This window comes from Chenopodium album, chromosome 1, assembly GCF_948465745.1.
Source record: "Chenopodium album chromosome 1, dcCheAlbu1.1, whole genome shotgun sequence".
Classification (NCBI taxonomy): domain Eukaryota; kingdom Viridiplantae; phylum Streptophyta; class Magnoliopsida; order Caryophyllales; family Amaranthaceae; genus Chenopodium; species Chenopodium album.
The window spans coordinates 28353191-28369364 of NC_137834.1; the positions used below are offsets into that span (position 1 = coordinate 28353191).

Below are 16174 nucleotides of genomic sequence, written 5' to 3' on the forward strand. Positions count from 1 at the left end.
GTTTAGTTTTATATCCAAATTTACATATTCGTTACTTGATAATTTAAATTATATTAATCAATTAGGAATAAAAAGACTCGTTTCTCCGTGGATTCGACCCTAATTCCCTATCTATTATTAGTTAGTGGTTTTAGGAATTACTTTTGATTAGGTGATACAACTTTAACTTGTCAAAATTTGGCGCCGTTGCCGGGGAAACGGTTTTATTTTTAATTCTGATTATTTTGTAGTCTAGGTTATTTCTTTTTGTCTCAGAGAACGTTAGTTCTTTGAGGCAAGTCTCATATTTGCTTTTAGTTTTTTTTTTGTTTATGCCCAGGTGTTCCAGATCAGGTTACATCCCATTCGATCCTGAGATCGAACGATCCTTCCATAGACAGAAGAATCTTTACAAGCAAATTCTGGCGGATTCTGGTGATAATAATAATCACCGAGATCCTCCAACTAATTCTAGCAATTCAGAGGTATCATCAGATCCAGAATCAGAGATGACGACTCCAAAGAAGCTTAGTATTACTCACAACCAAAGCTTACAGATTTTCCACACCTTACTACCACTCCAGCTCTTGATGGGTACAATTTGAAATTAAACCACAATTTATAACGATGATAGAAAGGAAGCAATTTAGTGGAGCTAAGGGTGAAGACCCAAATCTTCATATTGCAGACTATTGTCAGTACTGTAATACCATCAGGCAAGCTGGGGTCACTCAAGACCAAATCAGGGAGATTCTCTTTCCTTTCTCATTAACTGGAAAAGCCAAATTATGGTTTAATGGATTAAATAGAACTGCACTTGGTATAACTGATTGGGAAACTCTTGTTTTGAATTTTTATAACAAATATTATCCTGCAGAGAGAACAGCTGTACTACGGGGTGCAATTCAGAATTTTGCCCAAGAAGCCGATGAAACTTTATATGAGGCTTGGGAGAGGTTCAAGGACCTACAAAGAGAATGCCCCCACCAGAATTTGGCACAATGGCAGTTAATCCAAGCCTTTTATAATGGCATTGAAAATTCATCTAGAATAATCTTAGATTCTGCAGCTAGTGGGAGGTTTATGAATCTTAATGTTGATGATGCAGGTCAAGTTATCGAAGATATGGCGATACATAATTCCCAATATGGGAATCCTAGAGGCTTTGCTAACAAGGGGAAGCATAGTGTTGACTCTGTATCCTTTTTGCAAGCTTAATTAACCTCTATCTGCCAGAAATTAGATAATCTTAGCACTGCTAATGTAGCTAATGTTTCTGCAATTAATAATAATGCTAATGAGGCTTTCTGTGAAAATTGTGGAATTTTAGGTCATTGGGAACAAGATTGCAGGAGTTCCGTGGAGCAAGTTAATGCCTTTCAAGCTTATAGGCAGAATAACCCATACTCCAACACCTACAATCTTGGGTATTGGAATCACCCGTACCTTTCCTACCGGAGTACCAATGTTCAAAATGCACCACCACCACAAGAACCACAGGTGCCACGACAACATCAGTAGAAATATTACCACCCCAATGCTGGCCAGAAGAACCAACCACAACAACCCTCCTCATCTTCCGACCCTACCTTGGTAGAAATTAGAGCGATGCTGGCTAATATGCAGAAGCACATGGAGAGTAGAGATGCCCAAATTGATTCAATTCTAGCACACAATAAAATTGTAGATAATCAAATTGCGCAACTTTCCGCTACTGTACAAGCTCGTCAACTGGGAGCTCTGCCAGCACAGCCAACCAGGCCTACGGATCAAGCCTATGCAATTACTCTAAGGAGTGGTTCAAACTATGAAGGGCCCCCTATGCCCAGAGACGATGAACTTGTTTTAATAAATAATGCTAATCTTGATTCTGTTAAACCTGACAATGTAGCTAATAGCCCTGAAGGGCTAAAGTATAGTACTAATATATCTAATTTTACATTGCAGGGTACGACTCCAGGAAAGGTGGCTACTCTAGATAAGAGCAATAATGCTCCAAAGCCAGTTATCAAACTTCCATTCCCCAATCGTCACTTGAAAACAAATTTGGATAAGCAATTTGGTAAGTTTTTGGAGATGGTAAAAGATTTGAAGGTAACAGTTCCCTTCACTGAATTAATCACATAAATTCCTGCGTATGCAAAATTTATGAAGGAAATATGGACAAGAAAAAGGTCTATTAGTGAGGTAGAGATAGTAGCTTTCACTGTAGAGTGTAGTGCCGTACTTCAAAATAAATCTCCACCTAAATTAAAAGATCCGGGTAGTTTTTTTATCCCTTGTCATATTGGCAATCTAATGATTGATAATGCATTGTGTGATCTGGGTGCTAGCGTTAGTGTTATGCCATTATTTGTGTGTTCCAAGTTAAACATGAGTAAATTAAAAGCTACTAATATTACTCTACAAATGGTCGACCGTTCTTTCAAATACCCCTAAGGTGTTTTAGAGGATGTTCCTGTTAGAGTAGGTAAATTTTATATACATGTTGATTTTGTTGTTCTTGATATGATTGAGGATACGCAAACCCCAATTATTTTGGGGAGACCATTCCTTAAAACTGCAAGAGCAATTATAGATGTGAGATGTGGTAAATTGACACTATCAGTAGGGGGCGATAAAATTATTTTTAATCTTAATAATACCCCTAAAAGCCCCATGACAGAGGAGAAGTGCTTTAGTGTTAATGTGGTTCAAAGTTATTCTAACAAGCCCCAAGCTCTTGTAAAAGATCCCTTGGAGGTGGTATCTTGTGTTGCATCCTTTACAGATGAGATAGACAAATGGCAGAAGGAAGTGGATGCAATAGAAAGAGCCCTCTACACTGTCGGTCTTGGTTTTGAGGACGAAAAGGTGGAATCAATCAAGAAAGTTGTGGAAACCGAGCCTACAATAAGTGTTCCGCCAGATCGAGTTTCAAGTGCTAAATGTAACTACAATTTGAAGCAACCCTCAATCGAAGAGGGATCTTTAGTGTGGAACATTGAAGAGCCCCCACACCAAGTCAAGGAGGATCCACCAGATAAGGTGAATTGGCGTCCCACAGGCACTACTACAAAAAAGCCCTTAGAGAAATGTTAGAATAGACTTTATAGATCGCCTTAGGGGCGATCTTGTGCTGAGCAATGTATAAAGTATAGAGAACGGGTCGTTTAGGCGTTTTATATAATAACAAATAGAGAACGGTTGTTAGTCACAACCGTTATCTTTTCCCTTCTTAAATTCGTACACTAAGGAAGGAATAAAAAACGGTTTAGGACACTTAACCGTTCTATATTGAATTACAATAGAGAACAGTTAAGTTAGATAACAGTTCTTTAATGTTTTTTTTTTTTTTTTTTTTTTTTAAATCCAGCCATAATAATTCGAATTACTTTTGTACGTATTTTATATTGTATTATTCCTGTATTTTAATGATCTATATTATTTTTGTATTTAATTTAGACCTGTATTTGTTGTATTCCTGTTTTGTATCTTGTACATTTATCCTGTAAGAAAATTTCCACATTTCCCATGTAAAATAAATCCATGATCCTGTATATGTTCAATATAAATTTTTGTATAATAAAATAAAAAAAAATATTTCCAGATATGACGAAAGCCATCAGAATATTCTTCATATATATATAATTTAAAACATCGAACCACAATTAAATTGAATCATTCATACAAAATTTGTACTATACAAACAAATACGTGAGTTAAATATCAAAACACCTTTCTAGTTAATGTTGATTGACAAAAAAATTATGCTTAGATATACCAATACCATATTGATCTACAATTCACATAAATCGTCGTCGTTGTCGTCATTTGGTTGATGGTATCCGGTAACATATGAAATCCACCTTTTCCTAAGCTCGTCGATCATTTGTTGAGAATATGTAGGAGGAACTTGCTTAAAATACTACAAAACAATGTAAAATACATACATATTAGTTAATAATATACAATAAATTCATCTAACTAAATATAAATAAGCATATCCTTTTTTATTTTTATTTTTTATCTAAGTTCATAAGAACAGATACTATCCAAAAAGGCTGCTCATAATACATATAACAGCCATGTGCATAATAGTTTCTGTCAGTGCATGCCTCAGAAATTTTTTAGCAATCTCACAATAGAGATACCAGTTTCATACCAAAAATATTGCTTCCTCCACTTGTGGGACTGAAGTTTGTCAAGCCAACGAACTTTCATGGATCACATTTTGCCTTCAGTGGAACTTTAGAACTTCTTCTATCACCCCTTCTGCCATTTATATTGTTCTTTTGTTTAACTGTCTGAGATTTGTCTACTGTAAAAATAAATATGAGCCGATATCAGTCAATTAAACTACAAGAACATCGTTGAGACAAGGAATAAGCTTACAAAAAAAACTTGAATCTCAATCCTCATATGCCATAAATAAATTAAAACACTACAGACATCAGATTCATGCTAACTATTTTCCACACCAGACATAGTCAAGGAAAGAACCACGGTTGTTGACTTCACAGCAATGATAATTGATAATTGCTATCTTGCTGCACAACACACCAAGCTTTAGAAAAAAAAGAAAAAAAGAAAGGAAAACAACACAGATGACTGCCTTAACCTACATCACCTCAAGAACCTTTTGAAGACATTATGTTTGAAAGTTGCAAATCATTTCTATTGCTTGCAATTGTCTAATCTCCAACCTAGCTGCATACGAATCATCTATATTTTACTCATTTGAACATTAGACCCCTTAAACTACCTATAAAAGATCACCCATTTCAACATTAGTGCTTCCTTCTATTCTGTACACAGGATTTAGACAGTTGTTTTAAAAACAATGGATTAAGCACAATTGCACAATGCAAATCATTAATTTGTTTAACAGGCCTTACAACTCATTTTTGCCAGCTCATGAGCAACCTGATTGCCATCACGTTTCACAAAAGAAAAGGAACAAACACGACACATAGCAGCTAAATTCAGGATATTATTCACTACCAAACCAAACTAAGTAGGCTGCACATCTTTTTTCTTCAAGGCATTGCACAGCTTCAAGCAGTCAGTTTCTAAACACAGGCTGAAAAAACCCGAGTCTAAGGCAATCCCCAAGGCAAAAATCACCCAGAAATTCAAGGAAATTTAAGCAAAAATTACCCATAAATTCAAGGAAATTCGACCCAAAAATCGACCCAAAAACCCCAGAAAATCGACCTAAAAACCCCAGAAATTCTACCCAAAACCCCCCAGAAATTCGACCAAAAAAATTTCCACAAATTCAACAACCAAACCGCAGGAATTCGAGCATTAATAAAACCCCCAATTCGAGCATTAATAAAACCCCCAATTTTGAGCAAAACAACAAAATAAAACCCTAAGAAACCCTAGGAATTCGAGCATTAATTCGAGCAAATTCGATTATGGGCAAATTCAAGCAAATTCGAGCAAAAAATTGAGCAAATTCGAGCATTAATTCGAGAAATTTCGAGCAAAAAATCGAATCAAAACCCCGGGAATTCGTTGAGTAAATTCGACAAAATTAAGGGTAATTTGATTGAACTTACTGCAATAATTCGGCTTAAATATTTACATACAAACAATCGATGAATTTATCCCGAAAACAAGAACTTTGAAGGTTTTTTCAATCACCTAAAATTCGAATTCTACGAATTTACTTCAGTTTCCTCCATAATTCGAATGATTCATGCAATTAGATTGACAATTATCAGAATCCAATTACTCTACCACAATAAAAATACGAACCAAAAAAAAAATTTGAGCCTACCTCAATTTACTGGTGGCTCAGCAGACATGTGCGGTACTGCAGACGTGGAACGGCGGTGGAGCGGCGGTGCAGTAAGCGGCTGATGAAAGATTTGTTATGGAGGTTTGATGAAGGTTTAATGAATGTTTCACCTTTTTTTTTATGATGAATGAGAAAGAGGTTTCACTTTTTGATGAAAGTGAAAGTGATAATCGCTTCAATTTTCCCTTTTAGTATTTTGGGTAAAAAAAATTTGATGGAAATTTCGGTAATTTTTATTTTTTAAAAAAACATGAATAAATTATTATTGTGTATGTACGTTTATAATTTACTCCTAATTAAAAATAATAATTAATTAATATAATACAACACGGTTGTCAAGATGACCGTTCTATATCATCTATAATAAATAATTATTATTTTTAATTATTTGAGTAAATTGAAATACAGAACGGTTAACTATGCTAACCGTTCTATATGTATTAACATACAGAACGCCTCTTGTATTAAAACAATCTATATTCTTCTGGAGAACGCCTACCTTTAATAACCGTTCTATATTTTGCGAGCTCTAATCTAGTTTTTGGTGTAGTGAAGGTATGTCAGGAAGCCGCGTCGTAGCCTAAACACCGCTCGACCAAGTGAGAAACCACCTGACCAAGCGTTAGGTCAAGGGTCCTAATTCTTTTACTTGGTAAGAAGGTCGTGCGGGACCTAGATAAACCAGCGCTTTGCGGGAGGCAACCCGTATTTTTATGCTTTTTAGACTAGTTTTTCATTCTTTTTCTTATGAGAGGAGAGACGAGGGAATTTAATGAGTTTTATGAGTTTTTGTACAGGTTTGAAGGAAAAGAGTTAGCAAAAAATTGAAGAAAAGAAGAAAATAAAAAAAATCGTCAAATTAGCCTCGGGCCCGATCGGGCGAAGCTCGCCCGATCGGGCGCGAGAGCGTGGTTAGAAAAATTGGGTGTTTTCGCCCGATCGGGCGAAGACCGCCTGACTGGGCGCAAAATTTGACGTATACGGACGCTTTAGATCGCCCGATCAGGCGAATGGCGCCCAACCGGGCACGAGAGGAGAAGGAAATTTGGGGTATTAGATCGCTCGATCGAGCGATTGTCCGCCCGACCGGGCGCGAGACGCCCGACCTTATTCTTCTTCTTCTTTCTTTTTTCTTTTCTCATTCTAATTCTCTTTCCTCCATAACTTTCTCTCTCTAACAACTTTAATTATCTACCTTCTCTCTAAGATTCTTCATTTCTCACCCTGTTAATTCGGATGATATACTAAAAGAGGGGGGGGGGGTGAATTGTAGTATGTTCCTAGTGCCTACTTTTCGCGGAATATAAAACTGATTGTTGTTAGGAACTTAGACAATGCAAAGCGGATTTTACGAGGAAACCATCCAGGGCCCAACTGGAAGTAAAACCTCGACCCTACCTTAGGGATTTCAAGCCAAACCAATTCACTATAATAGGGCAAACACCAAGTTACAAACCTATTAAGTGACAGACCTTTACTCACAAGTTCCTGACTAAACTTGCTACACGATAAGACCCTATCTTACCCAATCTAAGTACCACACTTAGATTCACTCGTACCACCAAAGTACTACCCACTCGGCCTCACACTAGAAGCTCAATTGGCCTCACCTAGAAGCTCACACATTGCACTCTTACAATATAATTATAACGAGAATCCTCACGAACTCTCACATCCCAATACATAAAACACTAAAAACCCTTTTTCCCAATTACAAGCTCTCAAAGAATAACTCTAAATACATATCAATGAATAAAGAGATAAAACTAATATGCTGGACACTTCAAGATCTGTCTGGAACTTACTGGACGAACTGTAACTGGAACCTGACTGGAACTTCGACCTGGAGGTTTGACTTAGCTTCGTGGTGAAGGATGAAACCATTAAGCACGACCACTAAGCTTCATCAGCCTCAACTTTGAATGAATACATATGAGCATATTTATAATACACCCAAATTATTCTTTTCGTAAAAGATAAGTTTTATTAAAAGATAGAAATAAAAGATATTTTCCAAAAATAAGTTTTTCAAAAATATATCTTTTGCTAAGAATATATTCTATCAATAATAATAAGATATATTTACCATAAAATCAGATTTTATCTAAATCTTATATTTTCCAAATATACTAATATATCTTTTAACAAAAGATATACTTACCATATCTTTTTACAAAAGATATACTTGCCATATCTTTTTATAAAACATATACTTACCATATCTTTTTACAAAAGATGTACTTGCCATAAAATTAGATTTTATTTAAAACTTATTTTACTGAAAATATTTTCCAAAAATAACTTATCTTTTTCCAAAAGGGATTTATAAGAAAATAAATATTTTTATTCTGTAAAACCAAATCCCTAAAAGATATGCACGTATTAGGTAAATATTTATATCATTAAATTCAACCTGCGACCTTTAACGACGTGCAGACCTAAGTTCCGATTAGGTTCTGGAACTCTGACAGTCTCTGAGTTCCTGACAAGTCAGTAACTCTAATTTCATTGACTATCATGAGTTTACCTTGGTTCTTTAGACTTGTTCCAGACTGACTTTTATGTCCAACATACTTACATGAATCCTAGAGCGACATACTTCGATTTCTCCGTCTTCATGTTGTTTCTTTGAAACACTTGTTCTGGAATCTTGTAGTATTGATGTATTCTATATCTCGGGGCAAGCTCCTGTTAGGGAACTTAGATAGTTCTTGTTAGAGAACTAAGTTCCTGTTAGGGAACTCTTCATGTACCTGTTAGGAAACATGCTCCGGCTTTCGTGGGAAAGCCTGCCGAAAGTTCCTTCTAGATCTTGTTAGAGAATACCTTCAGGTTCCTTCGTGGTTTGGCTCTCATGGGAGAACCTGCTTTTGGTTCATTCATTCTCTCTTGTTCCTCTTGAAGTATTCTATGTTCCAACCCATTGACTTCACCTAAGTCAGTTCATGTCTTCACATAAACACTTAAGAGAAACATTAGATTGAAGTTTGTTTGTCATAAACAAACTTCAAGTGAGAGAACTAATTAAACTTAAAGCTTATGTAAATACTCCTACACATATACAACTCATGTATGCATAGTGTACTTACCTTATGAAGCTAACATATGCAAACACCTATTTACATAGTTACCTTCATGGTTCTTTAGCCATCATCATGTTTATCAACCATAACACTCATCATTGTTCTTGTTTCTCTATTGCTTATCATATATTGCTCAGGTTCCTTATATATATATATGTGACTGCTCAGGTTCCTTGTATCCTGTTCCAAGTATAACTTGTTCTTTCTATGCACAACTTAACAAACACATTAGATAGATAATCATCATTAGTTTACAATCATCAAAACCTAATTACTCAACACACCCAAATCCAAATATTTTTACATATTATTAATCCTCTCTTCATCCTCTACAATCCTATATATAAATTTCCAAATTCCATTCAAATTATTTTTCATACCCATTTTACATTATGGCTTTAAAGAGGGCTCGATCAATTTTCGGTAGGAGTTCTAGCTAGAGGGAGGAGTACGACCCGGATTTACAACTCCCCTACTGGCCAACGATCTGTATTGCTTGCCAGGAGCAAAAGGAACGACTAGAACACCTAGCCGGGCACGAGGTAGTTCTTTCACGGTGGTTACACCGCCCTACTCTAGAAACTTATGGTTTGTATGATTTTGTTAAACGATTTTTGAATGGCATAGGAATGAGAAAATTCGTTGATATGCATTGTCCTACATACCGTGAATTAACTTGTGAATTCTTGTCTTCTTTGAAAGTTGTAAATAGTAGAAATGGACCGAATTTATATTTTAGGTTGAATAATAGGAAAGTTGTAAATAGTTGTAAATTATTTGAATTAAATTCTGAATTACCATTCCAATGGAATGTTAATTACAAAATGGGTGATATTTATCATGCTCTGACTGGTTTGCCTAGCCCCGACCCCCGACATGCTAGTACAAAACCTATCCATCACACTATCCCAAAAATCTGGCAAAGATTTGCGGGTTTGTGTTTTCTGGGTAGGAATAAGCCTCATAACGCCCAAACCAACGAACTTGCTATTATAGGACACTCTGTGTATGGGTTTGGGAAACTGAACATGGGTAGGTACATCATCCACCATTTGAGCAGACATGCCACAACCAGTACCCAGTCTAGCACCCCCATTCGTATAGGAGGCCTTATCACTAGGATAGTAGTGAAAAAGGTCGGTTTTGTTGAGAGTGGACCCCACTAACTGACCAACTATGGACCGGATACCTATATGACTACTAGATATTTTGAGGAGTTGGGGTGGGTACGACTGGATAGCGAGCAGACAACCCACTGGTGTATTAGTACTGGGACCGAGCAGCCTTTGCCCATCTTTTCCCTACCTAGTCTTGACTTGACCGCCTTTCCCCCCGGGCATGTGTCCTATACATACGACCTTTAGTTGCCAACACTACGGGGCAAGCACCACCAGTTCCACCACCCCAGCCTGAGGCCGAGGTAGCGCTTTCTCCACCTCGCATGTCTCATTTTGTCCCCCATGTTGACTCTGACCAAGTTTGGGACTTTCAGAGTATAGGTCAGGCTTTAAGCCGTATCGAGCATTCTCACACTGACCTTAGGAGGATGGTAGGCTCCATTGACCAGAGGTTAGGGTACCTTGAGAGGAACCAGGGTAGAGCTCTCTACCCTATGTACGATGATTATGCTCGTCGGGGCAACATTCCCAACGATGCTATTTACCCTGACTGGTTTCAGCCTCCACCCCAGGGATATGATAGGGATCCCACTGCCCATGTCATTTATACTGACTATTCTGCCTTCCATGGGTACGGCCAGGACATTCCTTTCGGGGGACCGGCGGGGGGGAGTTTTCATGCTGATTATTTTGGTGGTAGCTTTTCTAGTGCAGGTGGTGCAGGTGGAGGTGGAGGTGGAGGTTTCGGATCCATGGATGAGGATGATCATGACTAGCTATGTTGGGCTAGTTCTCGAGCCAATGAGGACATTGTCTGATTCTAGCTTGGGGAGATTTTGGATTTGGTATCTTTCCTTTTCTCTTTTCTTTTTTTTTGGTGTGTTTTCTTAGTTTAGATTTATTGCTTTATATTTCTTTTTAGGTTAGTTTTATTGCTTTCTTATATATGAAAATACAAAAAAAATTAAAATAAATAAAAAATTCCAAAAATACGTTCCAATGAATTATAAATCATGCTTCCCTGTGCCCCATACTTGAGAAAATTTGTTTTGATTCTTGGTATATGATGATAAATATAGTGAATTAGTTGATCATGATTTGATGTTTGATTGCTTTGGAAACTTAACATGAGTCAATTTTGCCCAACTACTTGTGAATATAGTGCTTGACTAGTTGATTTGGTTAGGAATGTGTGTTAGTTCCTGGTATGTCAATGAATTTGAGTATTGATTTGCAACTATAAGTAATGTTTGTATGATTCATTATTATGCACATTGTGGAGGACGAAGACATTTGTTCTTTTAGGTAGCCTTTAGATGATTGTAGATACATTTGTTCCCTTCTTGCTACCCATGTTGTTGCCTTGACTTTTTGTTGTTTATTAGCCACATTACAAGCCTATTTTGCCCCATTAGTTACTAGTCCCAAGCTTGGCCTGGGGGAGCTATTAGTGAGTGAGACGAGGGAGTTTATAGTGTGCGTATTATTTGCACAATTTGGGTGGATTTTGAGAAGTTATTTTGTTTTTGATCATGTTTATTTTTGATGGGTTTGAAAGTTATATCTTCTTGAAAAAATAAAGTATGATGTTATGAAAAAAAGAGAGAAGTTCAAGAAAAAATAAAAAAATGAAAAAAAATAAGTGAACTTCAATAGAAAAAAAGCAAAAAGAAGAAAAGTGTTCAATGTTTAAATGTTCTAGTTGGAGGTTGATCAAAAGGAAAAAAATTGAGCATCAATGAAAAATATTCAAGTTTGGAAAATAAAGTTTGTTTATTCACTTCAGTTCTTCATTTGTATATTTTTATGAGTGAAATTTGTAAGATTTGGGATTGTTTATATTGTTTGGAGTTGCATTTGGTGGATTATTGTTGGAGTTGAGTTATGTAGGAGATGTTGATCATTATTTATTTTGATCATGGGTTTTACTAGGATTTGCTCCCTTAAGCATAACTTTTCTCTCACTTGTTCCCAAATGATTCCTACCCTTTACCCTAGCCTTACATTACAAGCTTTAAAGACCTTCCGACCTTTGTGCATAAGAGTTGTATGAATGTATGTGAAAGTGTTGTTTATCAATGCAAGTTATGATTTGACATATTTCAAGTCGACTAGTAGGTTGAGCGTTCATTGCTTTAAACACACGAGAGTGTGAGTTTGGAGGGCATTGTTCACAATAAAGGGGTTAGTTGGAGAGCGATCGAGTACATCTTTTACTTGCCACATAAATGAGAGTTGAGTGTGTGAGCACTAGTTTTGAATTCTATATGCTCTTGTGGTTTGCTTTATTTGACAATTGTTAGGAGGAAGGGTAATTGGATGGATTTGATTAGTTGGCTTTGAAGCATGTTTATTGGATTTACCGTGAATTGTTTGTGCTTGATTTTTACCTTTTGGGGTGAAGCATATTTATTTATTCATTGATGAGATCTTTGCTTAGGGACAAGCAAAGTTTTGGCTTGGGGGAGTTTGATATGTGTATTTTATATAGTATTTTACCCCCGTCCCTTGGTCATAATTAGTAATGTTTTTGGCTCTTTAGAGCCACTTTTATTACTAATTGGTTTTTTCTAGTGTTTTCGTAGATTTGGTTGACTTTTTGCAGGGATTTGCACTTTTGGAGCATTTTCCCGAGATATTATGGAGCAACTACAAGCGTTGGAGAAGCACAACCAGTTTCTATAGCCCAGGGCCGGTTAGAGCCATCAAACCGGTGATTAAGGGCTCGGTATATGTGATACCGGGGCATTTGGACCAAGTATCCAAGACCCGAAGAGGAAATCCAGATTGGCCAAAAAAATTGAAGCCCAATCGAAGTCCAAATAGTGGCCCAAGAGAGCCGCCCGGCCAAAGAGGCCGGCGCCCGGAGGCGCGCCCGACCGGGCGAGGGAAGCAAGGCTGGCGCCCGAACTCGCGCTCGGCCGGGCGCGAGAAGTGTATCTGAAGGAAAAAGGCGCGCCCGATCGGGCGGTGCCTCGCCCGATCGGGCGCGTGTTATTAATAGGGGTTAATTATCGACGTTTAAGTTTGTTTTAGTTTAGGATTCTCGCTTAGTATAAATACTTTTCCGTTAAGCGAGTTTAGTATCTTCTTTTACTCTCTCTTAATTCTTTCTTAGATTTTCTCTCTCTACTTAGATCTTAGATTAGTTTCTCTCTCTTATACTTTGTTCTTAACTCTATTCTTAATTCTAGATTTCTTTGGCAACGATTTCTCTTCTCTTAATCTTAGTTATTTATTTTATTCCTTTGATCATGTTTTGTTTTATTACTTTGATTTGTTTAGATTTAATTATGTGTGAGTAGTTTTATTTCTAGGGTTTATGGGGATCCATAAATAATATGAAGGGGTAATTTATTGTTGTTAATTATCAATGCTAGATTAATTTCCTATTGATTGATTTAATGCTCTGTGAGTAGATTTGCGCAGATCTTTTATACATGAGTTTGACAACATTGATTCGAGATTCGAAAGATGAGAATTGATGTTTAGGTTTAGTTTCAATAGGCAGGTTTATTTATAAATGGTTAAGTCAAGATTCGAGAGATGAGATTTAATACCGGTAAATTAATTGTGTGATTGTAATACGTAGCGAAAGCCCTTTATAATTTGATTAATATATGCATTGATAATTGATTATTATGTTTTTACCTGGAATATTATTTATTGGGGAACCTATGCCATAGGCCTTTTGATTCATTGTTTTCTCCTTATTCTTAATCTTCGTAGTTTAGTTTTATATCCAAATTTACATATTGGTTACTTGATAATTTAAATTATATTAATTAATTAGGAATAAAAAGACTCGTTTCTATGTGGATTCGACCCTACTTCCCTATCTATTATTAGTTAGTGGTTTTAGGAATTACTTTTGATTAGGTGATACGACTTTAGCCTGTCAGAATCCATAAATAATATGAAGGGGTAATTTATTGTTGTTAATTATCAATGCTTGATTAATTTCCTATTGGTTGATTTAATGCTCTGCAACTAGATTAGCACTGGTCTTTTATGTATGAGTTTAGCAATATTGATTCAAGATTTGAGAGATGATAATTGATGTTAAGACTTACTTTCAATAGGCGGACTAATTTATAAATGGTTGATTCGAGATTCGAGAGATGAGATTTAATACTGGTAAATTGAATTTGTGATTGTAATACGTAGCGAAAGCTCTTTATGATCTGATTAATCGATGCCTTGATGATTGATTGTTATGTTTTACCCTGAAATATTGTTTATTGGTGAACTTATGCCCTAGGCCTTTATTCCTTGATTTTCTCTACCCTTAATCTTAGTAGTTTATTTTCCCTTCCATATTATTAATTTGTTACTCAATAATTTAGATTGCTTTAATTAATTAGGAATAAAAAGACTTGTTTCCCTGTGGATTCGACCCTACTTCCCTATCTTCATTAGTTAGGGGATTTAGGAATTACTTTTGATTGGGTGATACGACTTTAGCCTGTCAAACTTTGGCATGAACAATATAAAATGGAAGATATCTATCATGTTTTGCCTGGTTTATTGGCGCCTAACGCACAACATGCTAGTGTATCCATCACCATGTACCTAAAATCTGGCAAAGATTTTCAAGTGTTTGTTTTCTAGGTAGGAATGAGCCGCATAACGCCCAAACTAATGAACTAGTTGTAATTGGATATTATGTGTTTGGGTACGGTAAACTGAACATTGCTAGATACATCATCTTTCATCTTAGTAGACATGCCTCGGCTAGTAACCATAATATTACCCCGATTCGTCTAGGACGCCTAATTATTAGAATAGCAGTTAAGAAGGCAGGGTTTGTTGAGAGTGGACCTCACAGTCTCACTAACTGTGGACCGGACACCTACATGACTACTAGGTACCTTGAGGATTTGGGTTAGGTACGTTTGGATAGCTAGCGAATCCCCCATTGGTCCATTAGGACAGGAACAGAGCAACCATTGCCTATCTTTCCCCTGCCTAGTCTCGAGTTGACCGCTTTTCCTCACGGGCAAGAGTCCTACAGATAAGAACTTTTAGTTACCCACGCTTGGGGGAAAGCACCACCAGTTCCACCACCACCCCACCCTGAGCCCGAGGTAGTGCTTTCACCACCTCACATGTCTCATACAGCCCCACCTCCACCTCATAGCGACTCTGAGATAGTATGGGACCTTTAGAGTATAGATCGGGCCATAGGACGCATAGAGTATTCACATAGAGACCTTAGAAGGATAGTAGGCTCCCTTGACCAGCGATTATGGTACCTTGAAAGGAACCAGGGTAGAGCCCTGTATCCTATGTATGATGGATTATGCTCGTCGGGTTATATTCCCGACGATGCTATTTACCTTGATTGGTTTCAGCCCCCACCCAAGGGATACGATAGAGAACCCACCGCCCATGGTATTTATACTAACTATTCATCTTTTCACAGGTACGACCAGGACATACCTTTTGGGGGACCGGTTGGGGGGGTTTTAGCCTAACTATTTTTGTGGTAGCTCTTTTGGTGCATGTGGTAGCGGTGGAGGATTCAGCTCCATGGATGAGGATGATGAGGATTAGCCAGCTGGGCTAGTTCCCGAGCCAATGAGGACATTGTCTGATTCTGACTTGGGAGAGATTTTTGGATTTGGTAAAAAAATTAAATAATAAAAAAAATCCAAAAATACGTTCCAATGAATTGTAAATCGTGTATCCCTATGCCCCATACTTGAAAAAAAATATTTTTTTGATTCTTGGTACATGATGATGAGCATTGTGGATTTGTTGATCATGGTTTAAAGTTTGATTGCTTGGATGCTCTAACATGCGTCAAATTTGTCCAACTGCTTGTGAATATAGTGCTTGACTAGTTGATTTGGTTAGGAATGTGTGTTAGTTCCTGGTATGTCAATGAATTTGAGTATTGATTTGCAACTATGAGTAGTGTTTCATGTCTTGTTATTATCCACGTTGTGGAAGACGAAGGCATTTGTTCTTTTAGGAAACCTTCAGATGATTTTAGATACATTTGTTCCCTTCTTGCTACCCATGTTGTTGCCTTGAATTTTTGTTGTTTATAAACCACATTACAAGCCGATTTTCCCCATTGGTTACTAGTCCCAAGCTTGGCTTGGGGGAGCTATTAGTGAGTGAGGTGAGGGAGTTTGTAGTGTGCTTATTATTTGCACAATTTGGGTGGGTTTTGAGAAGTTATTTTGTTCTTGATCATA

At 37.0% G+C, this 16174-nt stretch overlaps 1 long non-coding RNA gene and 1 other non-coding gene across 2 annotated transcripts; both read right to left on the reverse strand.

Annotated features, from left to right (window-relative positions):
- Positions 1-867: 867 nt before the first annotated feature.
- On the reverse strand, positions 868-974 carry LOC145565155 (small nucleolar RNA R71). Its single transcript, XR_014094977.1, has one exon. It is a non-coding gene; the product is annotated as a small nucleolar RNA R71 (small nucleolar RNA).
- Positions 975-3606: 2632 nt separating this feature from the next.
- LOC145577914 (uncharacterized) lies at positions 3607-5881 on the reverse strand. Its single transcript, XR_014098840.1, has 3 exons — positions 5747-5881; positions 4124-4279; positions 3607-3886 (listed from the first exon to the last, which is right to left on the reverse strand). It is a non-coding gene; the product is annotated as an uncharacterized LOC145577914 (long non-coding RNA).
- Positions 5882-16174: the final 10293 nt, after the last annotated feature.